Source organism: Papaver somniferum, unplaced genomic scaffold (assembly GCF_003573695.1).
Source record: "Papaver somniferum cultivar HN1 unplaced genomic scaffold, ASM357369v1 unplaced-scaffold_133, whole genome shotgun sequence".
In the NCBI taxonomy this organism is placed as follows: domain Eukaryota; kingdom Viridiplantae; phylum Streptophyta; class Magnoliopsida; order Ranunculales; family Papaveraceae; genus Papaver; species Papaver somniferum.
In genome coordinates, this window is record NW_020622492.1 from 18,631,519 (window position 1) to 18,649,928 (window position 18,410).

The 18,410-nt window shown below is 37.4% G+C and overlaps 1 long non-coding RNA gene across 3 annotated transcripts; it reads left to right on the forward strand.

Annotated features, from left to right (window-relative positions):
- The first annotated feature begins 610 nt into the window (after positions 1–610).
- On the forward strand, positions 611–3,617 carry LOC113333694. Of its 3 annotated transcripts, none has more exons than XR_003352202.1 (3): positions 611–2,133; positions 2,753–2,836; positions 3,115–3,617. It is a non-coding gene; the product is annotated as an uncharacterized LOC113333694 (long non-coding RNA). The 3 variants fall into 3 exon arrangements; XR_003352204.1 differs by having other exon boundaries at positions 3,348–3,617; XR_003352203.1 differs by having other exon boundaries at positions 3,379–3,617.
- Positions 3,618–18,410: the final 14,793 nt, after the last annotated feature.

Consider the following 18,410-nt stretch of genomic DNA (forward strand, 5'->3'; position numbering starts at 1 on the left):
TTACTGGACCGCACAAGGGGGAGTGTTGTAGGGATTGTATCTCATGTATGTGCGGCCCAATATAGTATCTAGTGTTTTCTTCCTACATGTATATATAAGTTATTGTTCCACCTTCCATGTAACCTAAAGAAGCACGGGGTTACAAACAAGCTAGATTCAATTGGCTTGGGGTTACAAACCCTGATAGATAATCCAAGCTAAACCCTGAAAAAGAACTTGCTAAACTCAATTGGCCTAGGGTTACAAACAGTGATATGTGTAAGGACCCTCAAGCTCGTCAACGCTATTTGACTGGTCTAGCAATGATCAAGTGATGAATTAACTGATAATGACTCGTTTAGTTTAACACGAACATTAATTAATAGAAATTAATCTAACAACGATCTAGATACGAAATTAGTATCACTGAAGAGGTCTCGAAATGTTATGCATATTGGACTACTCGCACGCGTTATTCGGACATTGGGCAAAGAAGATTTATCAATTTGTTTTCGGAAGGTAAAATAGTAAATTTGGATATTAGTCTTGTGGCTGCACGTGTCAAAGCGAGTGGTTGTGTCATCAAATTGGGTCGGCCTTATCTCAAGACTAGATCGAGAAGATACGTTGATTTCTTTCTTCTCTTCTTCTTTCTTATTTCTTATTCTTTTCTTCTTCTCGTCTCTTCTTCTTCCCTTTCTTCTGTTGCCGACGATTGTGAGTGAGATTTAAGAATTCTGTTAAGAGAATCAATCGACGAGGAGGAACTGATGCAGTAGAAGTTGTTATTGGTGTTGACGAATAGTTGATGGTGGTGTTGATGTATTATTTAGCAGATTTAGGATTTCTCACAGAGATAATCTAAAGTTCGAAATTAGAAATGGATTCAGGGGTTCTTGCTAGAACTGCAGATGGGGTTTGTGAATATTAGTTATGGAATTGAGGATGAAATCAGAGATTTGAGTAATCGGTTAATTAGATTTGATATGAGATGAATTTGGAATTGAGATTAGGAGCAGAAGAGTTGAATCAACAATATTTGATGATTTAAGAAGAATCAGATGGAATTAACGGGTGGGTTTTGGTTTAAATTGAAGTTGTGAAGTTGATTTGGTATAGAATCATAGAGTTAGCATTATGAATTTGAGTTCGTACGCAATTGAAGAGCATACTGAGTATTGGCAGATGAACAACAAAGAGGGTTTTGTTGAATCGATGTGTTGGAGTTGATTTGATTAAGGATTAGCAAATTAGGGTTTCTCAGGAAGTTGTTTAGAAGTTTGATTAGTGACGAATAAGAGGGAATTAAACATGGGTTTAATCAGAATTAGAGCTTGAGGTTGAAGTATAGCGTAAATTGGAATTAAGGTTTGTTCTTGAGTATTTTGGATTAGTAGAAGCAGGGGATATGATTCTGGAAATGGATTATAGGTGGATGTATGGTTTGGGTTGATGTGAAGAATGAATTGAATCGGTGGGTTGCTGGAGTTTAAGAAGAATTGCAGAATTTAGTTAAGCAAGAAGGGGAGTTGAGTTGTATTGCTGGAATGGAATTAAATTGAGGTAATTGTTCTTCTCAATATGAATTAGTTCCATTTCATTATTGAATTTATAAGTTTGTCAATGAAGTATGAAATATGTTTGAGGTATAGAAGTTGATGTTGATTGTGGAATTGGGTTTATGAATGTAAACTAGGAACTGCCAGAAGTGTTAATGATGTTGTTGTGAACTAAATTGGATGCTAATGCAAAGTGTTGTGGTTGTGGTGATGCTGCACAGTTGGTGGTGTTGGAGTGGTCTGGTTTGAGACAGATCATAGGTTGGTTTCAGTTATAGAGTTTGAAGGTGAATTTTGGAGAATGAATTGTGCCGGTGAGATGCAAATGATAGTGGTTTGAAGTTCTGGTGATATTAGTTGAGATGGTGTTATGTAGTTGTGGGGAAGTTCTTGTTTTACAAGACCGGAAGGTGTTTTGAACTGCAGGAGATAAGGGATGTGCAGTGTTGTTTGTTGTCGCAATTAAAGTGTAAACTAGAAGTTAGTAGTGTTATAGTTATTAGAACTTGAGTGTACTTGGGAGATGTTTGAGAAGAAGCTGATTGTAAGCTGTTTTGGCAGCGGCCTTAGTGAAAGACTGCAACTGCAGATTAAGGTAAATAGATTTGTATTTCAGATTGAGTTATGAAATTACTTTTAAATGAATGTTTCGATGTTTATGTTTAGTCTAGTAGAATTGAGGTGAAGATGAAATAGAGTGTTTGTCTCACTAGTTTAACCTTAGCTGACTCAGTAAACCCTTTGACCTGAATCAGTCTTGTTGACTGAGTAGACTCACCGAGTTCCCTGTCTAGACCAATTGACTCAGTTGACCGATTCCTATTTGACTTTGACCTTAACTGTTGACCAGACCTTAGATGTTGATTGTTATATTGACTGTTAGTGACCGTTAGTTGATCCAATTGGACTCGGCCTTAGCTTAATGGGCCTGTTTAGTGAACTTGGGCTTATAGCCAGTTTCTCAAATGAACATGTATAATTAGACCTTTGTGGTCTTAATTAGTCCCTGGCTTCTTCTACAAAGTGTAGATATTCATAAGACTTGGCTAATGGATTTTAGATACAAACCAAATTCAATTAATAAACCTTATTTATGTTAAATGTTAAAGATAGAGAATAAGATACCATAATGGGCTTAGAACCATTAGATAGAATTGTATGATTCTTGTGTGAGCCTTTTGGCTAAACTCTTAGAGTTCTTGTATGATTAACAGTTAGTCTATTAACAACGATCGATTCAAAGGATGAACCACTTGATCGTGGATCTCGAGGTCGGCTTGGCTTGTCATCGAAAAGAGGTGGGAATGCATTCGACTCTTTGGTAATCATTGTTGTTCTTTTACAAAAGTTTATGTTTATAAACTCATGCATCATATATTTGTGCATTCCATGCTTTGTTTAGTTTGTATTATGAGTGTTGTGTTGATTATTTCAATCTTTCCATGGTTTTGAAAGGACCTGTAATGTTTCATTTGAAAATATAAATTTTTATGGGAAATAAGAATTTCCACCTGTGGTATATAGGATACGCTCCTTCACATTTATAAATAGAGTTTTTATGATATATTGGTGGCAGTTTGCGAGTTCGGAATTGTCGACATCAATACTCACGATTAGGTGTGGATTTGCGAGTTCGGAATTGCACAACCATAGTATACATTGTTTGAGGAAGGAGTTTGTCCATATACATGTTTGAGTATTACCAGTGACTTAGTCACTTTGTTGTTTGGGAAAATATGTATTCTTTTCTAAATCTTACTCTTGATTTCTTTAAAATTGAATGTTAATCCTGATGGGCACCCTTTCTAGGGATGATGTGTTCACCCATTCCCACTTTCAGTTTCAGAGACAGATTAGAGTTGCGCAGCGAAAGCTTCAAGGAGTTGAGTCCGTCTGTTAGATTATTTTTGGCTGTGTTTATTATGTTGCATATTATATTTATAAACCAAATGACTATTGTATATGTATCATTTGAGATAAGTTCTTGTATTTGTATATTTCTGAGCGGGGCTAGTTTTGGGTTAAGTTTTGTTACTGATTTCCTAATTGAATGCTTAAATTTATGATTTGGTTTCTTAATGACTCTTTATTTAGTTAATCTCTTGGATTAGTCAGCTGTTAGCTTTAGGGGCGCTACAATATGCTTGGTAGAGGGAAAAGGATCCCTGCTAGGAAGAAATAGACTGCTTGTATGTCTTTTATTTTAAGCTCTTTGGAGCTGGCAGGGAGAGTGCCTTTGTTAGTTGTTGTTAAGTGATGGTTTTTCAAATAGTGATTGTAGTAGTGGTAAAAACTGGGTCTTTTCAGACTTGTGAAGAAAACAATTTTTATAGATTTAAATTAAACAGGCAACTAAATAAAATAATTCAAAGTTTTGGAGAAAAATACCAAGACTAGGATTCCACCATTGACCAAATAAATAGTAAACTCTAAATAATATTCATGCAATTCTATCTTTAAAAATAATTCTAATATTTGCCTCAAATATATTCTTGAAGTAATAGTTGTAATCAAAGAGTATAAAATATCAAAAGTATTTAAAACCCAGCATGCTTCATCAAATTAATTCACAACTATTCAATAAGAACTAATATTTCAATTCAATCCCATGCAAATAATCAAATAATAATATTGCAAATAAATAGTAAAATTAGAATTATACCAATTAATGTGGAACAATGGCTTCCTCCGTCGCCTTGGCTAATGAGTTTAGCTCCTCATCCCAAAAACATAATCATAAGATGTATCCATGGCTTAATAATGTGTTTTTATTGATGAAAATGGTGTAAAAAGAAGTTTGCAACGCTGTATAAATGTTACAGCGTCACTGTTAGAAAGTGGAAAAGGCTGAAAATAAACGATACAAGCCTCTGCTGTTGTAAAACAACGACAGTTGGGTGTTGAAATTAAGACTGCTGAAGAACGACGGACTCTGCGAGTCTGTTCTTCGTGTTCTTCAGGTTCTTCAATGGCAGCAGCAGCAGCACCAATTCTCTGTAACTTCTTTGTTTCGGCTCTCCTGGACTCCAAACTCTCTCCTAAGGGTTTTTAAACTTTTCTAACCCCTCTAATACTCGAAAACCACCTATTTATATCTCAACAGAGTCCCTTAAATTCGATCAAATATCTGATTTCTATTATCTGCCAGTTGGAACGATAATCCGTTCTCTTTTGCTTTTTCACGCTCTGTTAGCTATTAAATAGGTACCAAACTCTTCTTAAGACGTGAACAAGACTAAATACATTAATTTCCAGCGTCAAACTCTCCCAAATATCTCTCACAAATCTTTGAAACTTGAACAGCAGCGTACGTGACCTGTTTGAGCTTTGATCTCTTATTCCGGCTTATCCAGCCCAATTGGTTGGGTTAAATTGCTTATACTGATCTTTTTATAGTCTAGGAAGTCCAGCCCAGTGAAAATCCGATGTTGAATCTCCTTAAAACTCGCTCAAATTCGAACCCCTAAAACTGTTCTTCTGCAGAGTTCTTTTCCCGTCAAAATCCAGTTTTGAAACTTTGAAGATGACCTCCCCCTATCCAGTTTCGGTCTCCCTTTAGCAGATGCCTGGAAATGGGTCACCCCTTAGTAATTAGGTTACCCCTTATCCAAAATCAAGGGTCCGTATAGCAAGTATCCTCTGGGCATTTTCCGCACTTTTTTCGGGGTTCCTCCGGGGTATTTCTGGGATACTTCCGGTACACTTCTGAGGCTCTTCCGGTACGTTATCAACGGAGGTCCAAATGCCACATTTTTAGCCAAATTCGCCGCAAGAGATTATTTTCCAAAAACACCTACAAATACATAAAATAACCAAATAAGTACAATATCGAGTACTAACAATATATACAAATGAGCTATATTAGACACATAAATGCGTCTATCAAATACCCCCAAACTTATTATTTGCTAGTCCCGAGCAAATCAAAACTACAAAATAAAATCCTAACTCACTGTCGCAGGCATCGTCGATTGCATTTAGCGTATGCAATAAGCCTTTAAACCCCTAGGTGGCCCTAGTGGCCGAGTTATAGTCTCGGGAGGGCTTACCAGAGATATACCCACAAAACCTGTACTCCAGACCTTAGCTATCTACGCAGAACCTTGGAAGGCACTAAAGAATCTCCTTGGTTGGCATACTTATTGACTACAGGAAGAAGTACCTTGATGCGAAATTCCAATTGCTGTACACGAGTTTGCACTCAAGCATACTAAAATTCATATAAAGTGACAGAGCTCTACTCAGATAGTTGCACTATGGACATCATATTCGGAGTCAAAACTAATGACATGGATAGATCAAGAAGATGGATATAGAAAAACATGTATGGTTTTGATGTTTACTAAGTGAACGGCGTTTCCCATATCTGTCTGAAGGCCTCCGCCAAAATGAACCTATCCTAATGGATTGAGATACTAGTCTGACTAATATCAACACACTGGCATATACAAGGGTACCAGTGGTCGATAACCTAACTCTAGGTCAACACAACTGGCATATACAAGGGTACCAGTGGTCGACTTTATTGAATTTATTCCTTTTGGTCAAATGGTCTGGTCTCAATTTTTTTTTTTTTTTTTTTCATCTTTTTTTTTTTCATGGTATCTCAATCACTCTAATTCACCCTAGCATTGGTAACAACTTGAATCGTGGGCCCCACCTATCACTTAGAGAAACATAGTTTAAAAACAAAATAAAATAAAAATAGAAGTGAAAAGGACTCAACGAGATATGGTGAAACTATCATGTTATTTCTAACACCTGAGCTCTGTGCTTTTATGAATAGACTCTTTAGATGTTTCCATCTAATCAGATTGGTTCCTCAAACTCCTACAATCAAAATGCTTCCATCCACTTAGATTAGTTAGTGCAATCCTCAATAGGCATAAATTTCTAGGCTCTGGAGTTTATTTATTGCAACTAAAAGCTAACAAAAAGTTTCTTCCCCACCCCCAAACTTAAATCTAACATTGTCCTCAATGTTTCTCATGAAAGAACAGTACCAAGAATATAAGTAACATGAGGAAATAGTAAAGAGAGAGTTCGGAAAGATAGTACCTGAGTGAAGTGAAACCCAAAACTGAATACAAAAATTATACAACATACAAATCGCCCCGATGGTCAATCAAGGGTAAACAGAGTCCTCCAGAGGGACCTCCTCAACATCACTTGTAGAAAAAGGCTCTAAAAAGGGATTCAATCGCTGACCGTTAACCTTTGAAGAACTACTACCATCCAGTGTCTCGATCTCAACAGCTCCATGAGGAAAAACAGTACGGACCACAAAAGGACCGGTCCACCGAGAGCGCAGTTACCCGGGGAATAGATGCAAACGAGTGTCATACAGAAGAACTTTTTGACCTGGAGAAAATGACTTCCGTAATATGTTTCTATCATGCACAAGTTTCATTTTGTTCTTATACTCCTTCGCACTATCGTAAGCATCTATACGAATCTCGTCCAACTCATTGAGCTGGAGTTTCCTATGGGCTCCTGCCTTGTCAAGTGAAAAATTTAGCTGCTTAACAGCCCAATAAGCTCTGTGTTCTAACTCAACAGGTAAGTGACATGCCTTGCCATAAACAAGCCGATAAGGCGACATTCCAATGGGTGTCTTAAACGCAGTACGGTAAGCCCATAAGGCATCAGTAAGCCTAGACGACCAGTCTTTCCGATTAGGATTAACTGTTTTCTCTAATATACGTTTTATCTCCCTATTGGAAACCTCTACCTGACCACTAGTCTGTGGATGATACGGGGTAGCTACCTTATGTGTAATACCATATTTCTTCATCAGAAGTCAAAAGTCCCATTACAAAAGTGCGACCCTCCATCACTAATTATAGCTCGCGGTGTACCAAAACGTGTAAGTATATTATTTGTCAAGAACTCAATCACAACCCTATGGTCATTGGTTTTACACGCAACCGCCTCAATCCACTTAGAGACATAGTCTACGGCGACAAGGATGTATAGGTTACCAAAAGAATTAGGAAACGGACCCATAAAGTCAATACCCCACACATCAAAGACCTCAACAATTAAAATAGGGTTCAAGGGCATCATGTTCCTACGGGAAATGGTTCCTAATTTCTGGCATCGTTCACAAGTAACGCAGTAACTGTGGGAGTCTTTAAACAACGAAGGCCAATAGAATCACACTGCAATATCTTAGCAGCAGTTTTCTTAGCACTAAAGTGACCCCCACAAGCATGATCATGACAAAAGGAAATAATACTGGACTGGTCACTCTCAGGTATACATCTCCTAATAATCTGGTCTGGACAATACTTAAACAAATAAGGATCATCCAAAAGAAGTGCTTAACTCAGCTAAAAATCTAGAACGATCTTGTTTACCCCAATGTTGGGGCATTCGACCAGTAACAAGATAGTTCACTATATTCGCATACCAAGGTAATTGGGTAACAAAGAACAATTGTTCATCAGGAAAGCTATCCCTTATAGGAAGGGAATCATCTGGGGAACTAACAACTAGCCTAGACAAGTGATCTGCTACAACATTTTCGGCACCCTTTTTGTCTCTAATGTCTGGAGAAAACTCTTGCAACAACAGAATCCACCTAATCAATCTAGGTTTAGTATCCTTCTTAGACAAAAGATATTTTAAAGCAGCATGATCAGTATATATGATGATCTTAGAACCTAAGAGATAGGGTCTAAACTTCTGTGTCTAAGGCAAAACACAATGGCTAATAGTTCCTTCTCGGTAGTGGTATAGTTCAACTGGGCATCATTCAGAGTTTTGCTAGCATAGTAAATCACATGAAGTAACTTATTTTCTCGCTGACCTAGCACAACACCAATAGCATAATCTGAAGCATCACACATGATCTCAAAGGGTAGGTTCCAGTTGGGTGCCTGGACTATGGGGGCGGTAGTGAGTAATGACTTAAGCTTCTCAAAAGCCTCTAAACAAGCATCATCAAAGACAAACTTAACATCTTTTGCAAGCAAATTGCAAAGAGGTCTAGACATCAAGCTAAAATCCTTAATGAAACGACGATAAAAACCAGCATGCCCTAAGAATGACCTAATATCTCTTACGGTTTTTGGGACTGGTAAAGTTTTAATAAGTAAACTTTGGCTCTATCCACCTCTATACCCTTTGAAGAAACAATATGCCCTAGAACAATTCCTGAACGAACCATAAAGTGACATTTCTCCCAATTAAGCACTAAATTCTTTTCCTTACACCTAGTCAAAACTAATGACAAATGATGCAAGCACTCATCGAAAGACGAACCAAACACTGAAAAATCATCCATAAAGACCTCTAAGAACTGTTCTACCATGTCAGAAAATATGCTCATCATGCAACGCTGAAAAGTCGCAGGGGCATTACATAGCCCGAAAGGCATGCGTCTATACGCAAAGGTACCAAAGGGACAGGTAAAAGTGGTTTTCTCCTGGTCTTCTGGGGCAATAACGATCTGATTATATCCAGAGTAGCCATCTAAAAAGCAGTAGTGACTATGTCCAGCTAATCTCTCTAGCATCTGGTCGATGAAGGGAAGGGGAAAGTGGTCCTTCCTAGTGACCTTGTTCAATTTCCTATAGTCAATACAAACACGCCAACCCGTGGTCATTCAGGTCGGGATTAACTCATTGTTATTATTCTGGACTACAGTAATACCAGATTTCTCGGAAATAACCTGAACGGGGCTGACCCACTTACTGTCTGAAATAGGGTAGATGATGCCTGCATCTAATAGCTTAAGAACCTCAGTTCGAACTACTTCTTTCATATTAGGGTTTAGTCGACGTTGCATCTCCCTAGAAGGTTTGGTGTCTTCCTCTAAATAGATCTGATGCATACAAACAGTAGGACTTATACCCTTAATGTCTGCTATGGTCCACCCTAAAGCTTCCTTGTTATTTTGAAGGACGGTTACTAGCTTACTTTCTTGATCTATATCCAAGTCGGAAGAAACAATCACAGGTAAAGTCTCAGACGGGCCTAAAAACATATACTTCAGGGTATCTGGCAATTGTTTTAGGTCCAACTTAGGAGGCTCTTCTAAAGAATGAACTAGGGTAGACTTAGAAACTGGTAGTGGTTCGAACTTAGGTTTCCATCCATTACTAGTATCTAACAAAGGGGTTGAATCTAACAAAGCATTCACCTCATTAATTACATTATCATCATCAAAATCAATCCCAAAGTGAGCTAGGCATTTTTCTAATGGATCTTCTAACAAAGTGTTTGGTAATGACTCCTCGACTAATGTTCCTATCATGTTCACCTCTTCTATATTCGAGTCATCTAGTTCAGAGGGTAGCTTACTAATATTAAAAATGTTCAGCTCAATAGTCATATTACCAAAAGACAAATTCATAATACCATTTCGACAGTTAATGATCGCATTGGATGTAGCTAAAAACGGGCGACCTAAAATCACTGGTATTTGGTTCTCTGGGTCAGGGACAGGTTGGGTATCTAGGATAACAAAATCCACTGGATAAATAAACTTGTCAACCTCTATGAGAACAACCTCGATCACACCACGAGGAATTTTAACGGACCTATCAGCTAACTTAAGTGTCATCTGGGTAGGTTTCATCTCACCAAGTCCTAGCTTAAGGTACACATGATATGGAAGTAAATTCACACTGGCTCCTAAGTCAAGCAAAGCTTTCTCAACACGGTACTTACCTATTGTACAAGCAATGGTAGGGGACCCTGGGTCTTTATACTTAGGAGTAGTGGTATTCTGAATAATAGAACTCACATGACTAGCTATGAAGGCTTTCTTCTGGACACTGAGCTTACGCTTTCGCGTACACAAGTCCTTAAGGAACTTGGCATAAGAGGGAATCTGCCTAATTGCATCTAATAATGGAAGGTTGATATTAACCTGCTTAAAAACCTCCAATATATCATTAAAGTTGGACTCCCTCTTAGTCGGAACTAGCAGCTGGGGAAACGGGGCTCTGGGAACAAATCTGTGCTTAACAGGACCCTCATTGGTCTCTTTGGAGACTCTATTAGTCTCCTCATTTTCTGGCTCAGCAGGGTGAAACAGCATGTTCATTATCAGGCATGGAGACCTTGTTGTCAACTTTCTTTCCACTCCTTAGGGTTGTGACAGCATTCACATGATTGTACGATTTCTCTCCTTTGGGGTTAGGATCAGTATGACTAGGGAACCTTCCTTCTTCTCTCTCATTGATAAACTTAGCTATTTGGCCGACTTGAAGCTCTAATTTAGCAAAAGACTGGGCACTATTCTTAAAATTCTGTTTGGTTTCCTCTTGAAAATTACCCTGGCTTTTTACTAACATTTCCTGGCTTTGTGATAACATCTCCTGGCTCTTCCTTAATATACTAAGGGTTTCCTCTAAGCTAGCTATTCTATTCTCAGATGGGTTCTGGGTATGACCTGAAGAGTTCTTAGTATAACCAAAACCTGGGGGAGGCTGAGAATTACTAGACTGGCCTTGATTCTGGCCCTTAGACCAAGAGAAATTAGGATGGTTTCTCCAACCAGGGTTGTAGGTTTCTGAGTACGGGTCAAACTTCTGACGGTTCTCAAACCTAGAGTTGTTATAGACAGCATGGGCTTGTTCTTCACTAACTTGACCTTCCCAAAATGAATTATCGGGCTCTATTCCATAACTAGAGACTTGAGAGGCTCTATTAGGTTCAACAAGGGACCTATTTTTAGACTGACCCATTTCTAAAGCTTCTAACCTTCTAGACAAAGCAGCAAACTTAGCATCTGACGCAAAACTCGTATCTACCATATTGGTGCTACTTCTATTGACCAAGAGTCTTTTAGGGGGTTCAACACAAGATTCCCACTGTTGGGATTTTTCAGCGATAGCTCCTAAGAAGGTAAAAGCATCATCAGCATTTTTACTAGTGAACTCACCAGCGCACATAGACTCAACCATGGCTTTGGTCGAATAGTCTAAACCATCATAAATAATCTGTACAAGTTTCATATTATCAAATCCATGGTGAGGACACTGAGATAGGAGATCATTGAATCACTCTAAAAACCTATAAAGAGACTCTCCCTCTTGTTGTACACTAGCACTAATTTTCTGCCTAACAGCTGCAGTTTTATGCTTAGGGTAGAATTTCATATAGAAGGCAGCGATAAGTTCCTGCCATGTTTCTATGGATTCAGACGGTAGGTTGTTAAGCCAGGTCTTGGCTTTATCTCTCAAGGAAAAGGGAAACATTTTAAGTTTCAAGACTTCATCAGTAAGGTCTTTTATTCTAATTGTCCCAAAGATTTCCTCAAAGTCCCTAATCTGGAAATAAGGGTTCTCATCATCTTTTACTAAGAATATAGGGATCATCTGAAGAATACTAGGTTTTATCTCAAAATTAGCCGTAGTGGTTAGCAATTTAATGCATGAAGCTCGATTGGTCCTAATTGGGAACATGTAATCTTTCAAAGTAGCCATCGCTGGCACAACAGAAGTACTAAGGGTACTTTTATCACTTAGAGATAAATTCTCAAAACTGAAGTTTCCAAAAACAGGGCTCTCAAAAGAAGAGTCTTCGAGCTCCCTGCTTAAATCAGAAGAACTACTAGGTTTTTCGCTAATCAATCGACCTAGAGTATCTCTTTTCCAAGCCCTAACAAAATCGGGCATACACTAAAAAGAATTCAAAAAGAAATAAAAAAAATCCTAACAGGAAGGTTCTAGCAATCACACAGCAGGCTGACTCGACTTTACCACAGCAAACCTAAAGATTTCTAGCAAACAACAAGCATGATGGCTCCACTTAGATTGTTTCTAGACCAGCTTCTAATCCTTCGAAAGGGAATTCGTTACAATTTAAGCAAACCCCTCTGGAATCAATCCGAGTTAAAGCAAGTTGAATCGAGGCGAGGGAAGCTCAGTGGAGCTTTGATACCCAAAACCTCACCGATCCAATGCGGCGCAGTCACGCATTCAACTCGCAGAAACCGTCAAGAACTTCGAGGTGTGCTTAAAAGAGTAACCAATATTTTTCGAATGATTGTCCTGTTAAGCTCGATACCCTATAGGTCTCTTGCTAGTCCAAATTTTAGGCTTAGGTTCGCTTTAGGTTTCGTTTTCCTAAGGCGGGCAAGAAGGGAGCGGTGATGAAATCCGAACCCTTATCTTATATGGTCCAGTCCTTGCCCTTTACTAGGAATTTAAAAACAGTCCATATTCAAGTCCTCAGCATATATTCACCTTAAGGAGTCCAGTAACCCGCTTGCAGGAGATTCGCAGGTGTTTAGAATTTTACCTCCCGTACCAGACGGGCGAAGAACCGCTGAAGTCGACTCGGGCCACGACTCCTATGTCGTGTGCGAACCCGAGGGGCCGAGACGATATTGTAATCGTCGTCCTTCCCTGCAAACAGTTTATATTTAAGGGTACCCTTACGTAGGGTTTAAAAATAAAAATAAAAATGTCCCAAAATTAATGTCCAAAGTCCATAAAAAAAATACAAAAGAAAAGAAAGTCTAATAAAAAAAAAATTACAAAAATAAAAATGTCTCTCTTTTTTTTTTCTCTCTTTTACAAAATAAAGAAAATCTTCTTCTTTCGCTCCTTTAGCTTTGCTTTTCGCTCCCAAACTTTAAGTAAATCACCACAAGCTTTGGCAAAATTGTCTTTCGCTCCAATCTTCAAAAATCTGCAAGGAAACAAAAAAAACCAAAAACGTAAAGAAGAACAAAAATAATAAATATAAAAAAAAATCTAAAAAAAAATGCTAACTAAACACAGGTCCGTGTAGGCGGCGCCAAAAATTGATGGTTTTTCAAATAGTGATTGTAGTAGTGGTAAAAACTGGGTCTTTTCAGACTTGTGAAGAAAATAATTTTTATAGATTTAAATTAAACAGGCAACTAAATAAAATAATTCAAAGTTTTGGAGAAAAATACCAAGACTAGGATTCCACCATTGACCAAATAAATAGTAAACTTTAAATAATATTCATGCAATTCTATCTTTAAAAATAATTCTAATATTTGTCTCAAATATATTCTTGAAGTAATAGTTGTAATCAAAGAGTATAAAACATCAAAAGTATTTAAAACCCAGCATGCTTCATCAAATTAATTCACAACTATTCAATAAGAACTAATATTTCAATTTAATCCCATGCAAATAATCAAATAATAAGCAAATAAATAGTAAAATTAGAATTATACCAATTAATGTGGAACAATGGCTTCCTCCGTCGCCTTGGCTAATGAGTTTAGCTCCTCATCCCAAAAACATAATCATAAGATGTATCCATGGCTTAATAATGTGTTTTTATTGATGAAAATGGTGTAAAAAGAAGTTTGCAACGCTGTATAAATGTTACAGCGTCACTGTTAGAAAGTGGAAAAGGCTGAAAATAAACGATACAAGCCTCTGCTGTTGTAAAACAACGACAGTTGGGTGTTGAAATTAAGACTGCTGAAGAACGACGGACTCTGCGAGTCTGTTCTTCGTGTTCTTCAGGTTCTTCAATGGCAGCAGCAGCACCAATTCTCTGTAACTTCTTTGTTTCGGCTCTCCTGGACTCCAAACTCTCTCCTAAGGGTTTTTAAACTTTTCTAACCCCTCTAATACTCGAAAACCACCTATTTATATCTCAACAGAGTCCCTTAAATTCGATCAAATATCTGATTTCTATTATCTGCCAGTTGGAACGATAATCCGTTCTCTTTTGCTTTTTCACGCTCTGTTAGCTATTAAATAGGTACCAAACTCTTCTTAAGACGTGAACAAGACTAAATACATTAATTTCCAGCGTCAAACTCTCCCAAATATCTCTCACAAATCTTTGAAACTTGAACAGCAGCGTACGTGACCTGTTTGAGCTTTGATCTCTTATTCCGGCTTATCCAGCCCAATTGGTTGGGTTAAATTGCTTATACTGATCTTTTTATAGTCTAGGAAGTCCAGCCCAGTGAAAATCCGATGTTGAATTTCCTTAAAACTCGCTCAAATTCGAACCCCTAAAACTGTTCTTCTGCAGAGTTCTTTTCCCGCCAAAATCCAGTTTTGAAACTTTGAAGATGACCTCCCCCTATCCAGTTTTGGTCTCCCTTTAGCAGATGCCTGGAAATGGGTCACCCCTTAGTAATTAGGTTACCCCTTATCCAAAATCAAGGGTCCGTATAACAAGTATCCTCTGGGGCATTTTCCGCACTTCTTTCGGGGTTCCTCCGGGGTATTTCTGGGATACTTCCGGTACACTTCTGAGGCTCTTCCGGTACGTTATCAACGGAGGTCCAAATGCCACATTTTTAGCCAAATTCGCCGCAAGAGATTATTTTCCAAAAACACCTACAAATACATAAAATAACCAAATAAGTACAATATCGAGTACTAACAATATATACAAATGAGCCATATTAGACACATAAATGCGTCTATCATTAAGGCTTTCAGGCCTTAGTTTAGTTCCCTTTTGCGACACTTGATTAATGCTTTCTACTTTTGTAATTCTGTTTTTTTCTTTTTTTAATAAAATTTTAACCTTTCAAATCAAAAAAAAAACCTAAAGAAGCACGGTACACTATTACACGGTTTGCTTCAAAAAAAAATTGAATAACAATCAGTATGTCATTAAACAACCTGGCGAGATTGAGATATATCCAGATTAATTGGGTATATCCATTTTATTCTCATCCAAACTAGTGTGCTAAGGAATGTCAAAAAGGTGTTAAAAAACCAAACTGCCCATACTAAAAATCCATGCCGAAAAAAACATATTCAAAAAAATTTCAAAATCTTTCTTCAAAACTCTAACTATACATGATGAGATCAAAAAAAAAAACAACGAAGAATCAAAACGGATCGAAAGTCGGCAAGGTTTTTTTTGTCGACCTTGCCGACTAAAATTTAGTTGGCAGGGTATAAGGTTGAATACCGTGCCGACTTTTCATCTCTGAAATCAACAGTTACAAGGTCGCCACGGTATTCAACCTTATACCCTGCCGACTACATTTTAGTCGGCACGATATTCATCCTTATACCTTTTCGACTATAGTTTAGTAAGCAGGTTATGAAATTAATACCTTGCTGACTAATCATGCATCTGTAACACCTTTGTATGTCAAAAATCCTATAGTCGCCAGAGTTTTTTTTGTCGACATTGCCGACTTTTCATACTTTCAGAACTAAAAATATTGATTACTTCTATAATTTTGAGTATAAAATCTCCCAGCAGCTCTACAATCCCATATTTATAAGTGTTTGGGTAGTACGATTTCATTTCTGTTACAAGTAAAATTGATAGACACATTTTTGTGTCTGATTTGTCCTCAATGTCTGTATTGTTTGTACTCGATTATGTGCTTATTATGGTGTTTTATGTGTTTGTAGGTGTTTTTAGAGAAATACACTTGTGTGGAAAAAGTTGCTCGAAAAGTGCTATTTGGACCCCCGGAGGAGATTTGCTATTCGGACCCCAGTTTTGGCTAAGGGGCATCTCAGTTGGGCATCTACTATTCTCACCCCTACTCTGGATAGAGGGTGTCCTTCTTCTTCACCTTGTTTTGGCGGGAAAATAGAGTTTGCCTCTGCGCAACTTTCAGGGCAAGAATTGGACGTGAGTTTTGCTGAGTTTCTCTCGGATTTGACTTGGAATAATCTTGTTTCACTAAAACAGGAAAGGTAATTGATTCATGCACGTGAATAAGGGAAGATTTGGGTTGATTCTCGATAAAACAGGGAAGAAATATTACGGGGTTTATGGTTGATTTTCTGGTGATTTTTATACGAACGTTAAGTGCGGTCTAGGGAGGATATATTCTCTAGATTTTATACCATTGATTGGGAGAGATATTATACAACTGGAGAAGACGTGTTGAAGAGATAAAAAAAAGGGAAGAAAAGATGGATTATTCCCGTGACCTGAAAATAAGGAAAGTAGATTGATCGGAGTTATTACGAGAGATTTTTGGATACTGTTGGGTTATAAATAGTACTGAGGTACATAGAGGGGACAGGGAGTTTGGGGAGCAGTTAGAACGAACAGAGAGTCGAGAAACCAAAGTTGCAGGAAACGTCATTTCTGCTGCTGCATAGCTGAAGAACACGAAGAACAGACCAACCAAGATAGTCGTTTATCAACAGTGATAACGACATACAACCGTGGGTCTTAGAAGCTACAGTCTCAGAGACTGTTGCGCGACAGTCTTATTTGCTATAGTAACAACGACAGTCAACATATATTGTTCTCTGTAATTTTACTCATTCTCACACTTTCATCATTTGTAAACCATCTTTGAGCATAAATGAAATCAACTTTTGAGCGTGTTTCCAACATGATGAGAGGCTAAATTCTCGCGTAACCAAGGCAATGGATGAAGCTATTTACACATGAATAATGAGTAACTATTTCATTTTCTCTAATGTTTAATTATAAGGGAATATTGATAAACTGCCCCACTCTCAATTTCGGTTTAATAAATTGCCCCCGTTTTTTTCAACTTTTCAAAACTACCCCCACTGTTAACTTTTCCATCTAATTTAGTTTTACATCCAATTTTTTACTTATTTACCCTTTACTTGTCACGTTTATCTTCTACTTCATTTTTTCAGGTTCGTCGAGCTCGGTTCATGGATTTAGGGTTCGGGGTTCAAGGTTAGGGGTTTAAGTTTCAGGGTTCAAAGTTCATGGTTTTGGGTTCATGGTTCACGATATAGTTCAGGGTTCAGGGTTAGGGGTTTAAGGTTCATAGTTCAGGCTTCGTTGTTCATGGTTCAGGGTTCATGGTTCACGATATAGTTCAGGGTTAGGGGTTTAGGGTTCATAGTTCACGACATAGTTCAGGGGTAAATATGAATTTTTAACAGGTGAGATAACCGTCACCTTGCATTTAACGGGATGGAAAGCGTTATTTGAAAAAAACGGGGCAGTTTAGAAAAGTGCAAAAAAGCGGGGGCACTTTTTTTACCCTAATTCAAAACTGTGTCACTTTATCAAAATTCCCTAATTATAATTCACTCAATCACTGCTTTTGCAGAGTTTTTAAATGTTTACATAATTTTCTTAATTACTTGTGATTCAATTTGATAGATTATACTTTGTTTAATTAATTGATAGTCTATGCTTAGGGAATACAATTAATATTTGAGAATATGTTTGATTATTTGTGGATTAAGATATAAAGGATTTAAAGGCTAATTACAGTAATGAAATATTTGATGTCATTCATTCATGTGTAATAGTGGATTCTAGTGTCTTGGTTATCTTTAATATCTTGAAATCAAATTTTGAGTTAAGTTTTCTTTATTTTTAGTAAATCTAGAATCTTTTGCTTTCACAAGTCTCAACAAATCTTTTACTACAACTCAATTGAAAATATCATCAAGAATTCTCAAAAAAAAAAAAAAAAAAAAAAAATCTCAAAAATCTACCCATATCCATGAGTTCAATCTAAAATAAAACATAATTCCAACATTTCAATCAACTAATTAACTAACTAAATTAATTTCCATAATCATATTTATTAGTGTTAATTAATCAAGAGTAGATTAGTCATTTTTGTAAATATGTGGTTAAAGGACCTTGTGTTTTACTTTAAAATGATCTTATTTTGTCTTATTTGATATATACCCCAATTAATTTGGATATACCCCAATCAAGCCAGGTTAAATAACACCCGCCGCTCTGGAATCGAATGAATGCAAAAAAGAATAGAAAGGGAACAAAACCCGCATTTAATGAACCTCGGGAATTTATCCGAAAATTACGGGGTTTCAAATTTAGTTACCAACTATTCAAAAGGACGAATCATTTTTGCAGAGAAAGACAAAAAGAAACTTATCCACGTCAACATGAAACAGTTTACAGTTGTGCTCTTTTGTTCGTGGCTCTAAATCTTGTTGTAGTGGACGAGACTATCGTGCC